Here is a 27443-nt window from a genome sequence, read left to right on the forward strand (position 1 = left end):
TGGGTCCTTACTGCACTTTGTTATCATCGCAAAATTTTTAACTTTTGCAAATCAAACTGACCTTTGAAAAAGATTTTTGAAAATAACTCGCCTCCGTTTTTAAAATGCGGGAAAATTCCGTAGAATGGGACTCGCCTGTCGGTACGAGGTTCAACCGTTCCTGCCACCTTTAACAGGGGTAATTGAACCAAGGATCAATCTTATGCTCTACTCTATTCAACTTGTCTAAATCATATTCTAATTTCTAAGTGCACATAGAATCAGGCATGTGCTATGAATTTTCAGAAAATGCACATTTTGACAACATGATGTTTGCTTTGAATGATTGAAATATTTAGAATAGGTATCACATGGAAAATCGTGAATTGGGATTTGAAATATACTTCTGAGAGAAATAAAAATCGATTTTGAGAAATCCTTGACATTTGGTGAAAATCGACTCTGAGAGACTTGGTTTCTCTGAATTCAAACTTTGAAATTGAAATTCTAACTTAGAAAATTTGAATTTGGAACTTGGGAAATATTTGAAATATTCTTTGAAATTCAATGTCTTTGGGAAAATCGATTTTGCTATAAGACTTAGGAGCTTTTGAGGAATTCAATTTCCTTGACTTGGATTTTGAATTGGAGTTGACAAATGCATGAAATGAATGAATATGGATTTGAGGAATTGAGAAATACTTTTTGTATTTTTGAGAAATGCAGTGCATTTTGAAGTTAGCCTAAGAGTGTAGGCTGAATGTGGCTAATGTGAAGATTATAAATCTGAGTATCATTCATATTCTGACTATGGCCATAAATACAAATTCCACCAAGTTTATAAACTTCATAGAAGCTGGTGCATGTGCCATTCGTGTAGACCATGGTGAATTTGTAAAAATATGCATGAATCATCATCCATCACACATTAAAATTATAAAAATAAGCTATATGCAATGCAACTTAAGCTAAGCAGGAAATGTAAATTCTTATTCCAAAGTTTAATTACAAATTACATCACTATTGAAATTTAAATACATGAAAAATAAAGTCTTCAATGTACCTGCAAAACTAGAAAACTTGGTTAATGAAAATATGTTGGCTTTTCTAGATTTATCGAGTAATATCTAGAAATTACTGGATTTTGCTAGATATAAGCCTTTTCCTTGATTCCCTTAAATCAAAAGTGATAAAGTATGAAATAAAATGGAATAAATAAGGAAGATAAGATATGAAATTTCGAAATTGAGGTCCAAATGACCAAAATACCCCTAATAACAAGACTATGGCCTTGAAATTAGGGTTTTTAGAAAGATATTTTGATAAAATGCAAGTTTTGGAATTTGAATGGAATAAACTCAAACCAAATATGCTATGACATGATTAAAAATATGAAATTAGGGTTAGGGATTTCGAAATTTAGGTCAAATGACCAAATTGCCCCCGATAGCAAGACTATGGCCTTGAAATCAGGGTTTTTAGAAATAGATTTTTGGTAAAAACTTAGGTTTTATGCACTAAATGAAATCAAATGAGCATCAAATTAAACCTAAAGCATCCTAATATGATTATAAACATGATTAAACCCTAAAAATATATGCTTATGCACGAAAATCCAATAATATCACAAAAACTGTGATTTTAGCAATGTTTTTGGATCTTTCAGGAACCCGGTTTTGCAATTTGCTTAATTCAGCCATCGAATGGATTCCAAAATCCATAAAAATTGGTACCTGCACTTTTTATAACCCTAATTTCGAATTGGAATTATAAAAATAAATTTTTTGACATTGAATTAATCCGAAAATTGCATTAAACCCTAAAAATATGCTATTTTCGACCTAATTCACCAACCAGTTTCAATCCAAGACCTAAATCAGGGGTCAAATCTCCATGGAAATTTATGAACTTTTACAGAGACTAGCTAGGAATAAAAATAAAGATTTCCCAATTTACAGATCGGAAAAATCATCTTCGGTTAGGGAGAAACCCTTCCGGCAATCTGAGCTAAAATATATCACTCTTAACAGGGATTAAAACAGCTATTCCAGATTGAAAATACAAACATAAATATCAAAACTAAACAAAAATCTCTGAAATTTTAGTGGTGAATAGTAGACAGAAAAATAACAATACTCATTTTTTACAGATCTAAAATCGGATCTGTGGTTTGGGATTTATGACTAACACAAGTCTGATTAGGGTTTTGGTAAACCCTAACGAGTTTTAAATTTAAAAACAGATTCTCTAAAAGGGGAAAAATACTAAACAGTGATCAAAAAATCCAAAAATTTCACAGAAGACAGATCTACTCAATGTGAATCCATAGCACTTTACAGATCTAAAATCGGATATAAGATGAGAGAAATATCATAACAGCAAGTTACCTTCTTGATTTTAACCATGATTTTAAAGCTTTAAAAACCCGATTTGATGTCTGATTTTTTTTACAGGGTTCCCGAGATCCAAAACCTCTGATTTTTCTACAGTGACTCAATAACTCATGCATGCATCACATATAAAAAAATCAGAAATAAACAATGAGTACTTCAATCCGAAATAACATTATCTTTACTGTTCTAAACCTAAAACACACAGAAATTTAAGAAACTTGACAAACCATGCATTAACTAATGTAAATAAATAAAATAAACCATAAAACAGTAAATAAAACTTATTTCTATGCTATAGAACGTAAAACAAACATGAATAAACCATGAAAATAAAATAAAAATAGGGAATCAATGGCTGAAATTTGATATCACCTTTAAAACATAGATTTAACCCATAAAAAGGGTAAATCATATATTTTATTGGTTAATAATGTAAAGAATCATATTAAAATCAATTCTAATGGATTAAAATCTCTGTAAATAATCCAAAACAGGGTTAGATCACCTTCTTGGATCGTTCTTGCTGATTCTTGATGGTTCTTGCGGTTAAATCCATGGTTTAATCCATGAAGGGGATGACACCAATGGCTAAAATTGATTTAAAACATGAAAAAGTATTAAATAAAACTAAAAAATATTAAAAATATTACCTTGGTGCTTGCATCTGCAATGGAGGAAGGTGGAGGTGCTGGATAGGAGAGAGAGGCCACGAAAATTTGAGGGAAAAAGAGCTCCCCTTTTGGCCCCCCTTAGGCCCCTTTTTATAGTTTTTCAAAAAGTCACTTAATTAGGGTTAATTAAGAGGTTTTTCATTTTTTTAGGACTCTTTCTAATAAATCCACTAAAGGCAACGATTTTTTGTGGTTTTCTAACCCTAAATGAACTCTAATTAAACCTTAATTAACACCTAATTAAACCCTAAAAAGTCCAAATGTGGTACCACCTAGTATGGACCCACATTTGGTTTTTAAAAACCTGAATTTAAAACCTTTAAAAACCAATGGTTTAAAACTTAAATAAAATGGATTTTTAAAATTGATTTTGACTCCTCTAAACCTCTAACCTAACTAGGACAATGACTAACCCTAGTCTAGCCCTGACTTACTCGAATATGGCGTCACCCCGAGTGGGCCCTACTTGAGTTTTTTTTTTTAAAAAAATGATTTTAAAACTTGAAATTGAGAAAGTTTTCAAAAGATTTTCAAAAGTAATCTTAAAATTAGAATTTTTGAAATGGCATAGGGTTCTAACTGAATTAGAATTCCTCTGGATATGGTGCCAACTGAGTGGGCCCACATCGAGTTTTGGAAATTTTGAAATAAACACTGAAAATGGCTTTGAAAAAGGGTTAAAATCGACATTTGAAATTCAAGATCTTTGAAAATAGGGTCTCAAGCGAACTGGAACTCCGAGTTAGAGTCCTGAACTCTTAGGACTCTGATATTTTAGATTTTAAAAGCCAAATGAAAGAATTTTCAAAAGATTTTATCAAGAAATGATGAAATAAGTCAGAAAACACAGTCAGGGTTAGACTCCTAACTCGACCGAACTCTAAAATAGAGTCCTGAACTAACTGGACTCTGTAAAATGACCTGAATTTTGAAAACAAATGGAAATAAATGGAAATGAAAGTAAAACAGACTTCAAAACAGACTCCTGACCGGATCAGGAATCTGAGACAGAGTCCTGATCGGACTGAAACTTTCAAAATTTTGAGAAATTTGATGAATAGAGGAATTCAGAAGCGACACCACCTCAATGGGTCTCATCTGTGAATTTAAATCGATTAAAATTTGAATTTGAAATGAATCCAGATTGTTTCCTTGAGAAAATATTTCGAAATATAAAGTCCTGGGGTTGGAAAATGACAGAGTATTGAATAAAAACCCAGGTTTTGAAATTGATTTTGAAATAAAGCTTTAAAATTCAAATCTGGATTGAATATTTTGAAATAGGAGTGCTGGATCTCAAGAATGAGATGCAATGCTATGCAATGCGATGAAATGATATGCAAAATGTATGCAGTGATATGCAATTACTTATGAAATGGACAAACACTAGATGAGTGTGAAAATTTGGGGTGTTTACAGATGCCCCTCTTTGCTGCTAAGCCGGTTGAAAGCCGAGCTTAGTGGCAAAGAAAATACGCCAAATTTGAACCATAAAAATGCCTCAGTTAGATAAATCTGACTGGGTATGAAGGAATTAATCCAAGTAATGATGATAGATATGAAATGAAGAATAAGGAGAAAATTTTACTTCGAAAGGAAGTGAGATTCAGGTTTTGCCCTTAACCTGGATGGGACAGAAAATACCTCGTGTAGAAACGAAGCTCAGGTTTGACCCTTAACCTGACCGGGAAATGAAAATGGAATACCTCATCAAAGGAGGCTCAAGTTTGTACCCTTAACCTGATCGGGTTGAAAATGAAATACCTCATCAAAGGAGGCTCAGGTTTATACCCTTAACCTGATTGGGTTGAAAATAAAATACCTCATCAAAGGAGGCTCAGGTTTGTACCCTTAACCTGATTGGGCAGAAAATGAAATACCTCATCAAAGGAGGCTCAGGTTTGTACCTTTAACCTGATTGGGCAGAAAATGAAATACCTCATCAAAGGAGGCTCAGGTTTGTACCCTTGACCTGATTGGGCAGAGAATGTAATACCTCATCAAAGGAGGCCCAGGTTTATACGCTTAACCTGATTGGGTGGAAAATGAAATACCTCATCAAAGGAGGCCCAGGTTTATACCCTTAACCTGATTGGGCAGAGAATGGATGAAATCCTCGAAAGAAGAGACCGTGATGGAACCCTCGGATTTCCGCACAATGAATCCGATAGGGGTTTTGCAAAAGGAAGGAAATTGAGGTCCCTAAAGCTTGAAATAGGTTTGATTTTGGGTATCTCATTGCTGAGACTAAATAGCTTTTGAAATTGCCTTTTGCTGAAATTGGTGGCTTAACCTCAAGCCGAAATTGGACTGTCTATGGTGGGACAGTGGGGACACAGGGAAGTGTGCGAATCTGAGAGCCCGTGCGCTCAGATTATACCAAAGAAGGGAAGGAATCTTGAAAACTCCCGTTATCAAGTCCTAAAAGGGATGGTGTCAGGATGCGCCAAAGATGAACCTCAAGCTCTCGCTTCATGCCAGGATAGCTAGAAAATATTGTCAAAATGTTGAAAATTGTTGTTGATTCAAAATAATTGAAAATGATGCACATTGTTTTGAAAGTATTCCCTCTTTTCTACCTGAAGTATTACCTCCGACTAGGCTTAACTCCGTAGAATCAAGATTCGAATTCAAATTGCTTGCGATTGGCTTTCTTTCAAGGAAGCTATCAATTTCCTTGATATGGACGGAAAAGAAAGTATTCTTGATATTGCGAGGGCTATTGGTGAAAGAATATTGATAAAAGAATTTCACAAAATTAAAGAAGATTCTTGATAGATTAGGAAGTCTGATATCCTGGGATTCTTTTCTCATGATGATCTCTTTGCACTCTCTTTTTAGCAGATTGGAGCTCTCTTGGATTTTTCGGGAATTACATCATCCTTCATTTTGGAGATGTCCTGACTTGTCTCTCTCTTTTTTTTTTTGGAAGGGTACGTCACAAACTCCTTCATCTCAGAGATGTTCTGATCCTTCTTTTCTCTCAGGGGTTATGATGATGATTATTGGCTCTTTGGTAGGAAATCTCTTGATGATAGCTGGAATTAAATATCTTTTAGGGTTTGTCGGTAGGCTCATCACACTCGCCTTCATCTTGACGGTGATCTGAACTTTCCCTGGAAGGATCCGTCACAAACTCCGTCATCTTGGAGATGATCCAAATCTTCTTTAGCCCCGGGGGTCGACTCGCTTAATTCGCCTTCATCTTGACGACAAATTAAGAGATCCCTTTTGCAGATATTTAATTGCAGCTTAGGTGATTGAGGAGATATGGAAATTGAGTGGATTTTTCTGTATCACCCAGGATATTTCGACTGCTTTATTTTTCAAGAATGGTCTTTAAAAATGTGCCATTGACTGCGATCAATATCAATCACTCATGGCTTTGCAACAACATTGAATTCTCTTTGCTAGCCATATCGCGGATTTATTCTTCATCCTTTTGGTTGGCCAATAGAAAGATTTTGAACTTTGAATCCCTTTTCGCGAAAGCTTTGTCCTTTCGGAAGTAATACTGAGGGTATTCTAAGGTAATAATTTTGTGCAATAAAGATTTTTGAAATCAACAAATATTTAGTGACAAATTGGCAAAACTTTCTTGAAATCCTTTTGTGAAAGCGAGCATTTGAAGCACAACGCAACACATCCATGACAAAAATTCTCTTCTCCTTTCCCCAAAGGAGAAGATTCAGAAATTGGAATTGGGAATTACTCCTCTCTTCCCTGAAGAGGAGGTGTTTGCAAAACGAACTTTCGAAGAGAAATTAAGCTTTCGTCAAAACTTCCTAACATTAGGCTTCTCTTATGGAAAGGGGGCCAAAATTTGTGAGGTTGGTAGATTGGTCATGAAAGAACGAGTTCATCACACTCTCCCTGAAAAGAGGGTCCTTCATGATGAAATGGCCTAGTCTGAAATTATGGGGCCACAAGGAAAGCAAGTCTCCGTCGAGTCTCTCCCTATAAAAAGGGTTTCTTGTGTGAAATTTGGAATTTTGTTTTGCAAACGGTTCACAAAGACACGAGTCCCTTCAAACTCTCCCTGAAAAGGGGCTAAGTGAACGAATTGGATAGCATGCGAAAAGAGCAAGCTCCCTCGAACTCTCTCTATAAAAGGGTCTCTCTCAAGAGAAAATGATTGAAATTGGGTATTGGGTGACTCAAAAGGGTCAAATTTTGGAAATTGGAATTTTGAAATTTGATATTTGAAATTGGAAATTGATAATTGAAAATTGGAAATTGATTGACCCGAAGGTCGAAATTGTGAATTGGTTTACTGAGAATGACATGGGTTCTATAGGGATTCAGCCTAAGAATGACATTGGTCCCGCAGGGGTTCGACCTACGAACTATCAATTCCATAGGAATTCAACCTAAGGATCATAGCTTAAGAAGGAATGATTCCAACTTGTGAGCTTTGAATGAACCAGGTGCTAAACTGGGTTTTTGAGGGAAGATTCGAATCGGAATTCAATTCTTCAAGGAAAACTAGATGAATTGGATTTTGAAAGACAATTCGAGTCGGAACTCGGATCTTCTAGACCAACTCGCAGGATAGTTTGAGTAGAAGTTCAAACTTGTAAAGGAAAGCTAAGCAAATTGGATTTGAAAAAAAATTCGAGTCGGAACTCTGATTTTCTAGACCAATTCTGAATTGGATTTGGAAGAAGATTCAAGTCGGGACTCGGATCTTCTAGACCAACTCTGAAGGAAAGGAAAACTCGGATCGGAACCCGAATCTTTGAAGGAAAGGTAGATCAATTTGGAAGGAGAAGAAATTCGAGTCGGAACCCGAATCCCAAAGGCAAACTGGATCAACTAGAAGGAAAGAAGATTCGAGTCGGAACTCAAATCTCGAAGGAAAACTAAACCGGTTATAAGGAAATTCGAGTCGGAACTCAAACTCTGGAGGAAAACTAGGTTAACCAAAAGGAAAGAAGATTCGAGTCGGAACTCGAATCCCGAAGGAAAACTAGACCGGTTTGAAGGAAAGGAAATTCGAATCGGAACTCGAATTTCGGAGGAAAACTAGGTTAACCAAAAGGAAAGAAGATTCGAGTCGAAACTCGAATCCCAAAGGCAAACTTAAACCGGTGTGGAAGGAAAGGAAATTCGAGTCGGAACTCGAATTCCGAGAGAAAACTAGGTTAACCAGAAGGAAAGAAGATTCGAGTCGGAACTCGAGTCTCGAAGGCAAACTTAAACCGGTGTGGAAGGAAAGGAAATTCGAGTCGGAACTCGAATCTCAAAGGAAAACTAAATTAGTGGACACTGAATTTTAAAGTGTAGGAAATTCGAGTCGGAACTCGAATCTCAAAGGAAAACTAAATTAGTGGACACTGAATTTTAAAGTGTACCAGTGTAAACACCGGATTTTGAAAATGTGCCAATACAAGCATTATGTTTTGAAAAATTACCAGTACGAATACCGGGTTTTGGAAGATTACCAGTACGAGTGCTGGATTTTGGAAGATTACCAGTACGAGCACTGGATTTTGAAAGATTACCAGTACGAGCACTGGATTTTTAAAGGATACCAGTTCGAGCACTGGATTTTAAAAGGCTACCAGTACGAGCACTGGATTTTGGAAGGATACCAGCATGAGCACTGGATTTTAAAAAAAAGTACCCGCACGAACGTTGGGCTTTGAAAAAGTCTGACCAGTGAATACTGAATTTAGAAAGTTCGACCAGTAAAAATAGATTCAGGAAGTTCGACCAGTGAAAACTGGATTCAGGAAGTTCGACCAGTGAAAACTGGATTTAAGAAGTTCGACCAGTGAAAACTGGATTTAGGAAGTTCGACCAGTGAAAACTGGATTTAAGAAGTTCGACCAGCGAAAACTGGATTTAGGAAGTTCGACCAGTAAAAATCGGATTTAGGAAGTTCGACCAGTGAAAACTGGATTCAGAAAGTTCGACCAGTGAAAACTGGATTTAAGAAGTTCGACTAGCGAAAACTGGATTTAGGAAGTTCGACCAGTGAAAACTGGATTTAAGAAGTTCGACCAGCGAAAACTGGATTTAGGAAGTTCGACCAGTAAAAACCGGATTTAGGAAGTTCGACCAGTGAAAACTGGATTCAGGAAGTTCGACCAGTGAAAACTGGATTTAAGAAGTTCGACCAGCGAAAACTGGATTTAGGAAGTTCGACCAGTGAAAACTGGATTTAAGAAGTTCGACCAGCGAAAACTGGATTTAGGAAGTTCGACCAGTAAAAACCGGATTTAGGAAGTTCGACCAGTGAAAACTGGATTCAGGAAGTTCGACCAGTGAAAACTGGATTCAGGAAGTTCGACTAGTGAAAACCGGATTCAGGAAGTTCGACCAGTGAAAACTGGATTTAGAAAGTAGGCTTCACCTGAAGGTTGACCGGTAAAAATGGTTTTGATAAAAACTCGGCCCGCAGGACGAACTTGAAAAAGGTTGGTGTTTAGAAAGCGCTTGATGATTGTAATGTGAGATTTTCAATCTTTTACCCTCACGCTTACCTAGACAAATGCCACGAGTCTCAGAATTCATCCCTTATCCTAAATGGGTATTGGATTGATGCAAGTTGATGTATGCAAAAATGCAAATGAATGCATGCAAATGCAAAATGATGTAATTGAGTACACATGTGTGCAAAATGAGAGATTTGCTTGTACCTGCCTGCATACAGGATGTTTTGAAGACAATTTTTAAAATAATGCCCCAGTGTAATGGGGGAGTAAGATATTGGATGAAAGGATAAATAATTGATATTTGAAGAATGTTCTCTGAAGATAACAGTCGAAAGATTGACGATGTGCTTCTTGATGAATTCGGGACACACTCTGAAAGAGGTTACTCCTTGTAAAAAGACATTTTGTAAAGAAGGAGAAATACAAAAGATGATGCCAAACTATGAGGAAGATTGATAATTTTATTGATGAAAGAGATGAGACCATGTCATCCATACAAAATGACGAAAGCAAAATGCAAGAATGAAAGAGTGATGGCCTTGTCGCTCTTAAGGGGCTGATGAGCTGGTTGCTTTATCTTCTTCTTTGCCTTCCACAAGGATATTTTCATCGATATAGTCTTGAATAATATTCCTGAGAACGAAACAGTACTCGGTATCATGCCCCATGGCCCGATGAAACTTGCAGAATTGATCTTTAAATCTTCCCCTAGTGATAGGAGGATCATCGACTCTTGGGAGCTTAATCATCTCTTTGGCCAACATATATTCAAGGATTTCTTCACGCGGTTGATCTAGGGGAGTAAAGTCACGTTTAAAACTCCAGTTGTCGTGCTTCGACTTTTCTTGAGGTCTCAACCCTTGCTCAAAAGATCGCTGAGGTTGCTTATCATACTGGGGAATCGACTCACCTTTTTGCTCATTTTTGTTGGGGTTTGGTCCCCCTCGGCCAGAGCTGTGATCTTTCACATTTCCTTTATAATGGTTCTTGTTGTTGCTGGTAGGGTAGGTAAAATGGGTTTTCTTGTTAGATTCCTGCTGACTGCTGCTTTTGGTGAATATGAAACCTTCATAAGATCCATTTTTCATACTCAACTCAATCCATTCAGCTCGTTCTGTCAGTTCTATGAAGCTCTTCGATGGAGATGTAGAAATCAGTCCCCTCAGGGGTTGCGAGAAGTTGCTCAGGATCAAAGATAGTGCGTGTCCTTCTGCTATTGGCTCACGCATCTTATTGCAAGCGGATCTCCATCTGTGAATGAAATCCCTGGCCTTCTCGTTTTCCTTTTGCCTCAGACTGCAGAGATGACTGAGAGTCGGGAGTGCTTCAACATTGAATAAAAAGCGCTCAATAAACAAATTGACCACTTTATCAAACTCTTTCAGCTCTATGGAATTAATATGCTCTGAATACCATTTTGCTGCAATACCCTCCAGACTGCGAGGGAAACAAAGAAATAAGGCTCGGTTATTCCTCCTGAGCTTGGAACACTCTGCAAAGAAAAGGGCGAGGTGTGACTTTGGGTCACCCGAACCATCAAACTTAATGAATTTCTTGGGGAGGTTATAGAGATCATCATCCCCATCCAGTGCATCATAGAAGTCTTCACTTGTAAAGACTCTTTTGCCCTTGTCACGAGCTTGAAGATCCTTAACCATCTTCATCACATCTTTCAGTTGTGACTGCGTAGGGTCGTCAACAGACTGATTCTTGGATTTGTAGGCCGACCCCTGCCCCTGAGTCGACCTTTTGAATTCTTGCTTGTTTTCATACTCTTTGTCAGTATCATCTGCTGATTCTGACTCATCAAACATTTCCTCATGGCGATTCTGCTTTTTAATGATTTTCACATTCTTGGTTGTGTGATCCCTATCCTTCTGTTTGATCTGAGTCTGTTCAGCACTGGCTTCAGCTTGCTCTGCCAGCATCTTGGTCATCATTTTTTTGAACATGACGTACATTTGGGGATCGATGCCATCATCCGCCTGCTGACCCTGACTCTGGATGGATCGAGGTGAGTCCATCTCTTCTTCTGAAGCTACTGAGTACGCGACGCCTTCAACTGATGTGGTTTTCTTTCTGGATCTTGTATGAACCATCGGGTATCACAAATGTTCTCTTGGATGTTGCTGATGCTCTCTGCAGGGCAGAACTGATGGTTAGGCTTCTGAAGGAAATTTGGTTGGAGGAAAATATTTGTTGAGAATTTTGGTAGACAATTGAAAGAGTATCCCATTACTAAGGATTTGGTCGTCGCTGGAATTACGACAATTGCGCTGCTATTCTTTGCAAAATAAACAACTGGAAATATGCCTTGTTACCTAGGCGAGGTCGTCAAACCAAGATGAGATGTAAAATAAAGGAATTTTATTGAGGGAAAAAACATGATTTTATCAATAATACTCTTGACAAAGGGGAGGGGGACAAACAATTTTCCACCACTCCGGATAATCAGAGGACACTTGAGGACCAGGAAAAATAGTGAGATTGACAAAGGAATCCCAGCCAAGTCTGGCAGAATGGTATGCTCCGAACCACTGATCTGATGCGAGATCGAATTCTGGCAGAACCCCCGCTAGTGGACGAATCTCTACGCGCTTCTGCCTCTGAGAGAACTGCCTGACACACTGCTCGGGATGATAGTATGCGCAGAAGAACGGGCCAAGTAGTCTGAATCGCTTGCCGTAAGCATAAGTATATATGGGAGGTGATTCCTGACGATCAAAGTAGTCCCATACGACTTCTTCCTCCTGAAGGTTGTCGATCAAGAACCGGTGTCGCGCAACTGGAAGAAGCTTCTCTCCATTGTATCTGAATGAACTGGCTCAGACTGGCACATGTCGGAGGAACCAAGATTGCAAGGCATAGGTGCACCCTTCGACTAGAATTGATTCTTCGAGTGCGAAACGAGTCAACCCTCGGTATAGAAAGGCGAGTGCGGCCATGGCTATCGAGAGGCGGCTGGTCTGTCGATTTCCCCATCTCCTTAGAAGCTGAACTATTCTGATATCTATATGATTCCATCCATCGGGAAAGAAAGCTAATCTCACCGTGCACAGAACCATCGCGTGCTGAATTCTCTCTCGAGCTGTCCTGGACAACGAGCTGACTTCTGCAAATGTTCCATACTGTCTGTAGATTTCGAGCAGGTCCACATATTCGTTTCCATCCTCCTCTATCAATGGCCAAGACTTGCGTCCTGTCATGCGAGCTAAGGCATCCTTAGGGTCCAGACCCTTAACATTAATCAGAAACTGTTTCTCCAATGGATCTTCAGGCTGACCGGCTGGCTCGGGCAATCCCATAATCTCTGAAAATTCATCCATCAGTACTGTCATCTCGCCCCACGGGAACCAGAAGGTAGAAGTGCTCGGATTCCACCGCTCTGCTAGTGCATGAATCAAGTTGCCGTTGACTGTCTGCTTTCCCACTGCGGACGCCAGTTTCAATCCACACTCGTCTAGATGGTCCGGAAACATACGAGAGAAGTTCTTGAACCATGAATAATATCACCGGGGAAAGAAGGATCCGGTGCTGAGGACTCGATGTTCGGGAAGACTTTGTCGCACCTCGTAGGAGATGTGACCCTCAGGGAAGACTCAATCAAGCTGACTGGATGCCATCGGACTGGAAAACATGGAAAATTAGAATAAGACTTTGAAAATACAGGAATTTTGAGGAAAATGCAGGCAGGATAAAAATAAAGCAGGAAATTCGAGATCCAGAAGACAGGAAAGATGGGAAATCACCTGGAGTTTTGAAGGAAATTAAGGGAAATTTGGAAAATCGTCCAGGGTTTGATGAAATATGAAGAAATAAATGGAAAATGAAGTATTTGGAAAATCATCCAAGGTTTAAAACATGGACAATACATGGACATAGATTGGGGAATTTTGAGAAAATCGTCCAGTATTTTAGAAAATTGGGAAAAATATGAAAAATAAAAAGGAAATAACATATTCAATCAAATTCTGCATAAACAAGTATGCACAAACAACATTCCCTGACAGCTGACTCTAGATGCACAAATTTTGAAATGGCTGTAGGACCTTAATCCTAACTCTAAGGTTCAGATCATCTGTGTCCAATCATGCTATGCCTATATACTCAAGCCAAGGCTCGATGTACGTGGCATAAAATCCATTCCTCCGGTTCTAGGTTCAAGTTTTCCAACATCCTTGAGTACCTGCCGATATACGTTGGACTATGACCCTTGGTACGTGGCAGGGGGGTTTTCACCCAAATAAGTGGCCCAGTTGTGAGGCTCTGTCCCGAACTATGGTTCTGGAAGAGAGCCCAGCAACGTGAAGACCGGGACAATATAGGTGGGGTGATTTTTGAAAAATATGAGCACATCCAATCAAATCAAAAGGCTCTAAAACCTAAAGAGATAGAGATTTTGAAATATTTGAAGAAGCAAACATTGTTTTCATACAATTCCTAAATTGACGAGTGTTGTATTAGACCTAAGTCTATGTGAGCATGAATAATTCTCCTCAATATGGTCCTACCAAACCATACCTAGTCTACATGCAGTCCATGTCAGCTGGGTTCAAGTCTAGGCTCCTAGGTTCACATGATATTATAAAGTAAGAGCTGACATTCCATGGAACACGATTGTGACAATTTGAACTAAGCAAAGCATTAGATTGATCAGACGAAGACAGGTCCCATCACGGTCGCCAAACCTGTTATCATCGCAAAATTTTTAACTTTTGCAAATCAAACTGACCTTTGAAAAAGATTTTTGAAAATAACTCGCCTCCGTTTTTAAAATGCGGGAAAATTCCGTAGAATGGGACTCGCCTGTCGGTACGAGGTTCAACCGTTCCTGCCACCTTTAACAGGGGTAATTGAACCAAGGATCAATCTTATGCTCTACTCTATTCAACTTGTCTAAATCATATTCTAATTTCTAAATGCACATAGAATCAGGCATGTGCTATGAATTTTCAGAAAATGCACATTTTGACAACATGATGTTTGCTTTGAATGATTGAAATATTTAGAATAGGTATCACATGGAAAATCGTGAATTGGGATTTGAAATATACTTCTGAGAGAAATAAAAATCGATTTTGAGAAATCCTTGACATTTGGTGAAAATCGACTCTGAGAGACTTGGTTTCTCTGAATTCAAACTTTGAAATTGAAATTCTAACTTAGAAAATTTGAATTTGGAACTTGGGAAATATTTGAAATATTCTTTGAAATTCAATGTCTTTGGGAAAATCGATTTTGCTATAAGACTTAGGAGCTTTTGAGGAATTCAATTTCCTTGACTTGGATTTTGAATTGGAGTTGACAAATGCATGAAATGAATGAATATGGATTTGAGGAATTGAGAAATACTTTTTGTATTTTTGAGAAATGCAGTGCATTTTGAAGTTAGCCTAAGAGTGTAGGCTGAATGTGGCTAATGTGAAGATTATAAATCTGAGTATCATTCATATTCTGACTATGGCCATAAATACAAATTCCACCAAGTTTATAAACTTCATAGAAGCTGGTGCATGTGCCATTCGTGTAGACCATGGTGAATTTGTAAAAATATGCATGAATCATCATCCATCACACATTAAAATTATAAAAATAAGCTATATGCAATGCAACTTAAGCTAAGCAGGAAATGTAAATTCTTATTCCAAAGTTTAATTACAAATTACATCACTATTGAAATTTAAATACATGAAAAATAAAGTCTTCAATGTACCTGCAAAACTAGAAAACTTGGTTAATGAAAATATGTTGGCTTTTCTAGATTTATCGAGTAATATCTAGAAATTACTGGATTTTGCTAGATATAAGCCTTTTCCTTGATTCCCTTAAATCAAAAGTGATAAAGTATGAAATAAAATGGAATAAATAAGGAAGATAAGATATGAAATTTCGAAATTGAGGTCCAAATGACCAAAATACCCCTAATAACAAGACTATGGCCTTGAAATTAGGGTTTTTAGAAAGATATTTTGATAAAATGCAAGTTTTGGAATTTGAATGGAATAAACTCAAACCAAATATGCTATGACATGATTAAAAATATGAAATTAGGGTTAGGGATTTCGAAATTTAGGTCAAATGACCAAATTGCCCCCGATAGCAAGACTATGGCCTTGAAATCAGGGTTTTTAGAAATAGATTTTTGGTAAAAACTTAGGTTTTATGCACTAAATGAAATCAAATGAGCATCAAATTAAACCTAAAGCATCCTAATATGATTATAAACATGATTAAACCCTAAAAATATATGCTTATGCACGAAAATCCAATAATATCACAAAAACTGTGATTTTAGCAATGTTTTTGGATCTTTCAGGAACCCGGTTTTGCAATTTGCTTAATTCAGCCATCGAATGGATTCCAAAATCCATAAAAATTGGTACCTGCACTTTTTATAACCCTAATTTCGAATTGGAATTATAAAAATAAATTTTTTGACATTGAATTAATCCGAAAATTGCATTAAACCCTAAAAATATGCTATTTTCGACCTAATTCACCAACCAGTTTCAATCCAAGACCTAAATCAGGGGTCAAATCTCCATGGAAATTTATGAACTTTTACAGAGACTAGCTAGGAATAAAAATAAAGATTTCCCAATTTACAGATCGGAAAAATCATCTTCGGTTAGGGAGAAACCCTTCCGGCAATCTGAGCTAAAATATATCACTCTTAACAGGGATTAAAACAGCTATTCCAGATTGAAAATACAAACATAAATATCAAAACTAAACAAAAATCTCTGAAATTTTAGTGGTGAATAGTAGACAGAAAAATAACAATACTCATTTTTTACAGATCTAAAATCGGATCTGTGGTTTGGGATTTATGACTAACACAAGTCTGATTAGGGTTTTGGTAAACCCTAACGAGTTTTAAATTTAAAAACAGATTCTCTAAAAGGGGAAAAATACTAAACAGTGATTAAAAAATCCAAAAATTTCACAGAAGACAGATCTACTCAATGTGAATCCATAGCACTTTACAGATCTAAAATCGGATATAAGATGAGAGAAATATCATAACAGCAAGTTACCTTCTTGATTTTAACCATGATTTTAAAGCTTTAAAAACCCGATTTGATGTCTGATTTTTTTTACAGGGTTCCCGAGATCCAAAACCTCTGATTTTTTTACAGTGACTCAATAACTCATGCATGCATCACATATAAAAAAATCAGAAATAAACAATGAGTACTTCAATCCGAAATAACATTATCTTTACTGTTCTAAACCTAAAACACACAGAAATTTAAGAAACTTGACAAACCATGCATTAACTAATGTAAATAAATAAAATAAACCATAAAACAGTAAATAAAACTTATTTCTATGCTATAGAACGTAAAACAAACATGAATAAACCATGAAAATAAAATAAAAATAGGGAATCAATGGCTGGAATTTGATATCACCTTTAAAACATAGATTTAACCCATAAAAAGGGTAAATCATATATTTTATTGGTTAATAATGTAAAGAATCATATTAAAATCAATTCTAATGGATTAAAATCTCTGTAAATAATCCAAAACAGGGTTAGATCACCTTCTTGGATCGTTCTTGCTGATTCTTGATGGTTCTTGCGGTTAAATCCATGGTTTAATCCATGAAGGGGATGACACCAATGGCTAAAATTGATTTAAAACATGAAAAAGTATTAAATAAAACTAAAAAATATTAAAAATATTACCTTGGTGCTTGCATCTGCAATGGAGGAAGGTGGAGGTGCTGGATAGGAGAGAGATGCCACGAAAATTTGAGGGAAAAAGAGCTCCCCTTTTGGGCCCCCTTAGGCCCCTTTTTATAGTTTTTCAAAAAGTCACTTAATTAGGGTTAATTAAGAGGTTTTTCATTTTTTTAGGACTCTTTCTAATAAATCCACTAAAGGCAACGATTTTTTGTGGTTTTCTAACCCTAAATGAACTCTAATTAAACCTTAATTAACACCTAATTAAACCCTAAAAAGTCCAAATGTGGTACCACCTAGTATGGACCCACATTTGGTTTTTAAAAACCTGAATTTAAAACCTTTAAAAACCAATGGTTTAAAACTTAAATAAAATAGATTTTTAAAATTGATTTTGACTCCTCTAAACCTCTAACCTAACTAGGACAATGACTAACCCTAGTCTAGCCCTGACTTACTCGAATATGGCGTCACCCCGAGTGGGCCCTACTTGAGTTTTTTTTTTTTTAAAAAATGATTTTAAAACTTGAAATTGAGAAAGTTTTCAAAAGATTTTCAAAAGTAATCTTAAAATTAGAATTTTTGAAATGGCATAGGGTTCTAACTGAATTAGAATTCCTCTGGATATGGTGCCAACTGAGTGGGCCCACATCGAGTTTTGGAAATTTTGAAATAAACACTGAAAATGGCTTTGAAAAAGGGTTAAAATCGACATTTGAAATTCAAGATCTTTGAAAATAGGGTCTCAAGCGAACTAGAACTCCGAGTTAGAGTCCTGAACTCTTAGGACTCTGATATTTTAGATTTTAAAAGCCAAATGAAAGAATTTTCAAAAGATTTTATCAAGAAATGATGAAATAAGTCAGAAAACACAGTCAGGGTTAGACTCCTAACTCGACCGAACTCTAAAATAGAGTCCTGAACTAACTGGACTCTGTAAAATGACCTGAATTTTGAAAACAAATGGAAATAAATGAAAATGAAAGTAAAACAGACTTCAAAACAGACTCTTGACCGGATCAGGACTCTGAGACAGAGTCCTGATCGGACTGAAACTTTCAAAATTTTGAGAAATTTGATGAATAGAGGAATTCAGAAGCGACACCACCTCAATGGGTCTCATCTGTGAATTTAAATCGATTAAAATTTGAATTTGAAATTAATCCAGATTGTTTCCTTGAGAAAATATTTCGAAATATAAAGTCCTGGGGTTGGAAAATGACAGAGTATTGAATAAAAACCCAGGTTTTGAAATTGATTTTGAAATAAAGCTTTAAAATTCAAATCTGGATTGAATATTTTGAAATAGGAGTGCTGGATCTCAAGAATGAGATGCAATGTCATGCAATGCTATGCAATGCGATGAAATGATATGCAAAATGTATGCAGTGATATGCAATTACTTATGAAATGGACAAACACTAGATGAGTGTGAAAATTTGGGGTGTTTACACACTTGAAGTTGAGTCGTTGTATTTTTTTTTATTCGGTGGGTGGTGAGGCCCTCCTCTACTCTCTTAAGACTCTTAGCTTGGGCAATCTTTCTTTTGTTGATTGTGGTTGTAATGTATCGTTGAAGTTAAAATGGGGAATGAAATGACAATAGAAATCGCTGAAAATTTACAGAAATAAACTAGACTCAATAACGAATACACCACTTTTTACGGATTTGGAATATGACCTCCGGTTAGGGAGATATGGCCCTGACAAATTGGTCCTAATTCGGGTAGCGATTTACAGCGATTTGCTTACTGATTAACACTACAAATCGCTATAGCGATTTGCGGAAGAATTTACAGAGCTGTTACTGAGATCTCATGTTCGGGGGTTCCAAACCGCGCCACGTATAAGATGCAAACCGGCATGTATCCCCATGTGGGTCGCCATCATATTGCATCGTAATTTGGTGCCGCAACAAAGACTTAAGTAACCTTTACCGTCATTCGCTTCCTCTTCCTCGGACGGACATAAATGCCCTCCTTCTAGAAAACTGAATCGTCGGTTCGTGAAAATGACAAAACTGCCCTCCATCGATATCGCAGGAAAACGTTCCGCAGAGTTTGCATATGTAGCAAGCGTTATGTTGTATGATATAAATAGTTCAAAAAAATCCTTTCTCGCTCTAAGCACTCTACCGGAGATTCTTTGCTTTCATCTCGAGTTGCCGGAGCATCCTTTCTCTCTTACCAGAGCATCTGTTTCCGTCTTACGCGCAGTCGCAACATCGTTGCCACCTTCTGTTGCGTATTAGTTGTTACTGTTGCTTACTCTACAGTTGAAATATCCAAATTCCCATCGTTTCGGTGAGTTTCGTGTAAGTTTTCTTTCTTCAATCTGAAGATTGCTTCTTATATAAGTATTTGTATTATGAACACAAATATTCCGACGATTTCTAATGATGATAATCGTGTATTGTGTTGTGCAGGTTAGCAATGTCTGCGCCTCATCAGATTAGAGATACCCCATCGTTCTATGGGTTGTCTATTAGAGAAGTGATCCGCCAGTCCCATCTATCTAAAGTTTTTGAAAGATACCAAAATATACTTAAGATTGAGAATGATGAAGACAGGGAAATAGCCTTGGAATCGTATTATGCGGAGGATTATCCATCAGATATCGAGGCTGCGGACCAAAGGAAGAACTCTGAAGAACGAAAGATGCAGAACAAGGATGACGAAGAGAAGGCAAAGGCCAGAAATATTGATGAGAATATAAATAGAAGGCGAAGGATTAACGCACAGTAGATGGAAAAGAGGAAGAAGAAGGCGGAGGAGTGGGAAAGGGATGTTAGCAATATGCTGGCGGAGGCTCATAGGAGAAACTTGGAGAGTAGAGCAATGCGACACAAGGCAAGGCTACTGAAGGAGGCGGAGGAGAGGCAAAGGCAAATGAATAAGGAGGAGGAAGAGAAGGAACAAAATATTCCTCAGTTTGAGGAAGAAAAGGAAAGGCGAAGGAGGGAGTTGGAGTTCGAGGAAGCTAAGGAAATGCAAAGGCAGCAGAAGGAGAATGAGGAAAAGAAGGAAAGGCAACGGAAGGAGAAGGAGGAGGAGGAGGTAGAGAAGGAAAGAGAAAGGAAGAAGCAGGAGGAAGAATTACAGGAAAGAAGGAAACAACAACTGCAAGAGAAAGAAAGACGGCGGAAGGAGGAGGAAGAAAAGGAAAGGGAAAGGAAGAAGCAGGTGGAAGAACTACGGCAAAGAAGGAAACAAGAAATCGAAGAGAAAGAAAGGCGGCTGAAGGAGAAGGAGGAGGAAGAAAAGGAAAGGGAAAGGAAGAAGCAGAAGGAAGAGGCGAAAAGGGAGAGACAAAGGAAGCAGAAGGAGGAGGAGATAAAGGAGAGAGAAAGGAAGGAGAAGGAGGAGGATGCGAAAAAGGAGAGAGAAAGGATGCAGGAGGAGAAAAGGGAGAGAGAAATGAAGGAGAAGGAGGAGGAGAAAAGGCAGAGAGAAAGGAAGCAGAAGGAGGAGGAGGAGAAAAGGGAGAGAGAAAGGAAGGAGAAGGAGGAGGAGGAGAAAAGGGAGAGAGAAAGGAAGGAGAAGGAGAAACGCGAGAGAGAAAGGAATCAGAAGGAGCAGGCGGAAAAGGAGAGAGAAAGGAAGCAGAAGGAGGAGGAGGAGAATAGGGACAGAGAAAGGAAGCAGAAGGAGGATGAGAAAAGGAAGGCGAGAGAAAGGAAGGCGAGAGAAAGGCATGCGACGGTGGAGCCGGTAGAGATGGAGATTGAAAGACAGTTGGAGGCAGTGGACCCACCAGAAAGTCCCAGGTTGGAGGGAGAACAACAGAAAATAGCGACCAAGGTAAATATATCCGTCCTGTCTACGAAGATTTAATAATATGTTTAGCGATTTTGGTATAGCGATTACTGTGTTAGGTATTGATATTTATAGCGATTACTGCGATAGTATGTCTGCAACCGATATTATTTATAGCGGTTAGTAGAATAGTATTTATAAGTACAAATGAAAGTAATTTATAATTTGTAGGAATAATATGTTATTTTGTGTTACAGGGAGGTCACAGGAGAAGTAGAGCACCAGGTGAAAAGCTCGGAGGTCGCTGTCAATGGCCTGTAGTTCTGTCTTGGTATGGTCAACTGAGTGCATATCAGAAGGACCGACTACGAAATATGCACTTCGGTGGCCTTTTGGACCAGCAATATTTTGAAACTTGCTGGAATACCATGACTCACCTGGTAAATAAGTGGAATGATAAGACTAACACATTCCAGTTTGATTCTTTTGAGATCACCATGACTCTAGAAGATGTGGCGAGGATCACTGGCCTTAAGTGTGATGGCAGTGCTGTCCTATTACGGCATTCAAACTATAACGCAAGGGAAAACTGCACTGCCCTTCTAGGAATGTCGATGGACGAATGGAGTCAATGTATTTCTGGTGGAAGCAATTCCACATCAATGAAGGTCTCAATTTTTCGTAATAAATGGGAAGGCTACTCCGCTACTTGTGCATCTGAAACAGCTGACCAAGAGTTGCGCGGCTTCCTTCTATATTTTTTTGCTCTTACATTATTTTCCGATTGTTCTGGTTCGAGAATAAGTTCCATGTGGCTGCAGTACCTGGCAGACTTAGACAAAGTCGACAACTATGCCTGGGGTGCCGCTATGCTCGCACACCTGTATAGTCAACTCCACCGTGCGAGTAATGGTACAAAAACAGTTGGCGGATTTTGGCCATTTGTTCAGGTATTTGTTGATTACATACTTAGTATTTGTAGACAAATCTCATTGCAGTCTGTGGCGTTGCTAATAATATTTTTTTTGTTAGGCCTGGGCGTTGGAACATATTATCCCATTGCGTCCACGGTGTGGCCCTCCGATTTGTGGTTTTCCAAAGATCGGTCGCTGGGCCAGAATAAACGTCGCAGTTTATAATGCTAAGTCCATTTTAGATGGGCTGCAATTAAATGAGGTAAACGTTCTAAAATTGTTTACAATCGTGTCAGCATTTACCATTGAGTATTATAAATCGTTGTAATGTTCAACATTCTTAAGTATACATCACTGCAGGATTGTCTTCCGTAGTGGATATCGTTGTTGCCATATCATGCGTAAATAAATTTTAATATATTTGTCATTCGTTATTAAAAAGAATTACCAATGTACAGGTTTTGTGGAGACCTTATGGAGATGGGGGCGATGATGAAGACGTTGTTGCGGAGGCTGCCAGATTGTCTGACCGCGATTTGTGTCTATTCTGTAATTTTGAAGCCGAGTTACAGCAAGGTAGTCGAGTTCTCCTACAATCTGGCTTGGGGCAGTCTATCCCAAATAAGCCTTTGGAGGTGAGAAAGAAGATGAATATTGGTGGGGGCAGGCACGTGAATTGGAGCGATCGCTAAAGGGACGAATTATTAAATTGGAACTCAGGTGGTTTTCCTGCCGTATCGTATGATCATGAAGGACGACAATTTGATCCCTTCTATTTCGAAAGCTATTGGGAACCAATGCGGCGAAATCGGAAGATTGAGAAAATTGTCAACCCATGCCTCCCAACTGTCCCTTCTCATGTTGTAGCCCAGCCTCTACAACCAAAACGTTGTCTCGCTCTGGTTAATACGACTAGTCCTTCAGTAACAAATCACGAGGAAGACCGAACACTTGCTCCAAAAGAGAAGATTGTCTCTGCCGCAAGGTTCGAACTTATTGAGAGGGAGAATAAGAAATTAAGGACAGAAGTAAGCACTATGGGCATTCAATTGAATGCAGTGGTGGACATGATGACCAGTCTTCTTAGGCAAGATTTCGCAACGAAGAGGCCACCCAGGATAGACAGTCCACCAATAAAAAGTGACAGGCAAGTCTATGAAATTTCATCAGATTCATCCAGTGACTCGGAATAAATCCTAGATTTTCATTTTTATCACACTATACATTTGTTGTAATTGTATAATGAGTTGCGGTAACGTGAAATTCTTTTACTGTTTAATTCTTTATTATTACATCTTTCCGACTTTGGGTCTTGGTAATAAATAAACTTTAAACGAAAATAGATGTTTCTTCAGAAATCGTGGCATTGCCTAACCTCTTTGGCATCGCTAAGATATAGCATTTCTGTTTAGCAATCGCTGTATTTGTCTTCGCCTCAAAAGAATATCGCACAAAGTATTCGCGATCTAAGCCATGAACAATAATTTAACGAGTTCTGACGGCACAAAGGTTTGTATCCATATACGATAATCGTGAAAAGGTATTTGTGTTAAATAATCAATAGATAAGGAAAGGATTTATTGCCATCGCTGGATACTTTGTGCTTTGAGTCGGAGAGCATCGCAGCATAGTGATTTGTGGGTATTGTTCGAATGTCAAATCACACATGGAAAACGTATTTTTGAATATTTAAAACTTAATGAGCGGCATGGAAAGACGTATTTTTGAATACTTCGAATGCAAGCATTTAATTTGGCGGCGGTTATAAAAAAAAGGCGGCATGCGAAAAGCCGTATTTATATTTTTTTTAAACGCAATCAATTAATTAGCGGGCTGTTTTCAAAAAATGGCTGCACGTTAAAGGACTTTACCTTTGTAGGTGAGGACGGCGTTTCAGTATCTGCGTTGCAAAGGTGCCATCGATATCTCCGTCCAGGCATGGCGCCGAAGAAGGGGACAATCGGAGCAGTACGACCAGCCATGGCGGCCAAGAAGAGGACGAGTGGAGCAATACGACCCGGCACGACGCCAAAGACGATGGGAGCACTACGACCGGGCACGGCGGCAACAGAGAGGACGATGGTAGCAAAACGACCAGGCACGGCGCCAGAGGAGTGGACGAGGGGAGAAAAACGACCAGGCACGAAGCAAACAGATAGGAGGATGGGAGCTAAACGACCAGGCACGGCGCCAATGGAGTGGACGATGGGAGCAAAACGGCCACGCACGGCCCTGAACAAGAAGACAACCACATCCACAGTACCAGGACTAGCGCTTAAGAGGTATATTTTTTGAAACGCCTGAGCAGTTTAGTGAACATTTGCCTTTTCATGTCGTATTTGGATTAGTATTGTTTACTGTAGACAATAATTTTAATGTCCAATTCTGAATACCACGCTCATGGTGCACTCAGTGCAACATCCACAGTCTCGGGTGGGCGGCAACGCCTTGACGAGTTCGTAGATGACATCGAGCAGATGCAAGATGAATTTGCAGATGGGAACACTATCAGTAATTTTGTAAGTATTTGTCCACTATCAATTTCTAGGTCATCGGTTTGCATGTTCTGAAGTTCGTAAATTTGTGCAACCAGACAATGTATGATTTTGTCAATTACATTCAGAGCAACCCAACGAGCAATACAGTACGCATCATCAACCCGTATTTCATGGTATGTTTGGGCCGCTGTTGTTCTGTTTGCTTTCATGACGTACTCATGTTTCTTGGTGGTTAAACCTTGCTATTTCGTGCAACAGATGTACGTCCGGCGAAAGCCATATGGCATAGGATTCGCAGATGCACTACCTTGTTGGAACAACGATGAAGAGTGCGTAGACATTTCGAAATTTGGAAAGGTAAGTGAACAAACCTCTTATCCAAGGTTTATTCGTAACATCCCCATCACGATAAGTCTCTGGAACGAAAAATGATTTTATCGATTCACAGATTTTACTTCCTACACTTTGGCAACATCCAGACCATTGGGTCCTATACGAGATGAATTTTCAGGTAAAACAACTATGGTGCTACAACTCATTGGACTGCCACAGTGGCGTAAAACGCGATGCTATGCATTTGGTAAGCTTGTGCCCAAAGGTGAAGTAGCTATTCGAGGTGGACCAGACTGTAATATATTATCCCTTTTTCACAGGCGAGATTCCTTAACGGGCTTATGGGTGTCGACATTGCCGAGTGGATGTTGCTCTGTGCTGACGATGCTCCGTTACAAAGTAATGGGGTCGATTGTGGCATATTCGTAATGAAGCATATTGAAGCAATATACAATGGAGAAGTACCTTGTTTCCACGCTGTATGAGCTTCGTATCCGATGTTATTGGGTATTCCTGTTATATATTGGTTTCACATTACCTGTTTTGTTGCAGGAACATATGCCGGAAATACGCGACGAAATATGCGGAAAATTGATTGAGTTTAAAACGAACGACAGACAGAATAGTATAAAGTGAAACCTATCGATTTCTCTGTCTGTACAACCTAACGAGCCCCTCCATCACCGTTCTCGCCGTCCTCCTCGACAGCAACCCAGTCGGTGCAGTCGCGCTGAGCTCCGCCAAGTCCTCTTCCTCTCCCTAGCGAGGTCTCAGCGGATTTGTCGTTCCGGTGATGGGTGTTCATCTCGTTCCGGTGATGGGTGTTCTATGAAAAGTAAATTGTATTCAGAAATAGTTTTGTGTTGTATACGCATAACCAATGTTGGTAAAGTTGTTCTTAAGCAATGAAGAATACTGTACGGCGAAAGATATTTTTAAATATCGCATTACGTGAACTTATCAATAAGAAATGTTTGTTCTCAGAAATCGCTGTATTGATGAATCGACGGTAATGTACACCTAAGGCGATTTCTTGAGACGTACTTGTGGATTTATTTGAGACCTAAAGATTCGGTCCAATCGCATTGACTACGATTCAGAATAGCCCTCTGGCATGACATTGTTTTCATTAATGCGGAGTGCTTTTTTATTTAAGATTTGCTTTTGGTTTAATGAAACTGACGTATATACTCGAAAACTGACGGAGGGTGATAGGACGTTTCATTAATATTTGAATGACACAACACACAGTTCCACTTTGCTTCGCGAATAAGGAACCGACAAAATCGACAATTCCTGCATAAACGACTTATTCTTGAATCGAGTGCATAGGCGGCTTCGACGCAGTTGTCGTATCCGTCTATACCTTTTTCATACGTCTGTAAGATCATAATTAAAGAAACCGTCGTTTAAAATTCAAGCAATTTTCAAATGCTGGCACAGGTTTTCATGGTCGTAGCAGTGTAGTTTGACGTTAGACCACCAAGCGTATCGCTTTGTACTATTCGTAAAATACGAACGCGACATTAATGGCTCTTATTCATCACCTTTTTCATATGCCAGCAATAAAGCGATGTTTAAGCATACAACATTTCATAGCGATGTTGAATATTATCATTTCGAACATTAGAAGTCTTTGTTCATTGCACACATCGCAGTCTCACCCTGCGACTGTCAATCACGCGGGTTGAGCGCACATCTTTTATCAATTACAAGCCTTTTAGATCCTCGCGACGCCTCCGTCAGTTTCTCCTCCGAAATTAGAAAGGACGTCAACTTTTTGCAGAGTTCTTCGCGGAATCCGGGTATATCAACCTGCAAAAACATATTGTAAACTAGAAGCAATAGACATGCCCTTAATTCTCAATAACAGAGGTCAAGGAATGACATACAGCGTCGAAACAGGGTTCTGCACCATTGTATATCGCTTCAATGTACTTCATTACAAATACGCTGCAATCAACGCCATTATCTTGTAAAGGAGCATGGTATGCTGTGCGATAGATCCACTCGCTGACATCGACTCCCAAAATGGCTATGAGGAAACCGATATGAGAATAATGCGACCGAAAGTAAATTCATGACCCCAGTACACTACACGATACTCATATAAATGGAATCTTACGAGATGGGAAATGTCTAGCCGTAAACCACTGTCAACTTCCAACGAATTGTAACACCATAGTTGTTTTTCGCGTAAATCCATCACGTATAAGACCCAATGCTTTTCAGACTGCCAGAGTGTAGGAATCAATATCTGCAAATAGATCGAAAAAATGTTGTTACCACTGTCACGTTGTAATATTGCACTGTAGGTTTGTTTGCTTACCTTTTCACTTGTCATAAGGTCTCTACAGTGATTACCGTTAACCTAATAAGGTTTGCCGTCTTGAAATCCACTAGAGTATGGCAAACGGCGTAATATAGTCTGCAAACCGAAAGAAACACTGCTAACACCAACGTTAACATACGAATCAATTGGACTAAATCAATAATGAAAAACAACATAAAATACAACCGATATACCATGAAATATGGGCTGACGACGCTCACAGTCTGGCTTGGTGCGTTGCTTTTAATATAATTTACGAAATCGAATATAGTCTGTTTGCAGCAAATATGGTGTTGTATTGATCATACGTACACATGGCTTACGTTTATAGACAACTACTACTAGTTTCATACTAACAAAATTACTGATCATGTTGCATTATGCGAATTCACTGCGCATTCGGTTGATGTCCTCCAGGAGTGATTGACTAAGTTTTCG

The sequence above is a fragment of the Nuphar pumila genome, chromosome 13, assembly GCF_984573655.1.
Source record: "Nuphar pumila chromosome 13, dmNupPumi1.hap1.1, whole genome shotgun sequence".
NCBI classification, from domain to species: domain Eukaryota; kingdom Viridiplantae; phylum Streptophyta; class Magnoliopsida; order Nymphaeales; family Nymphaeaceae; genus Nuphar; species Nuphar pumila.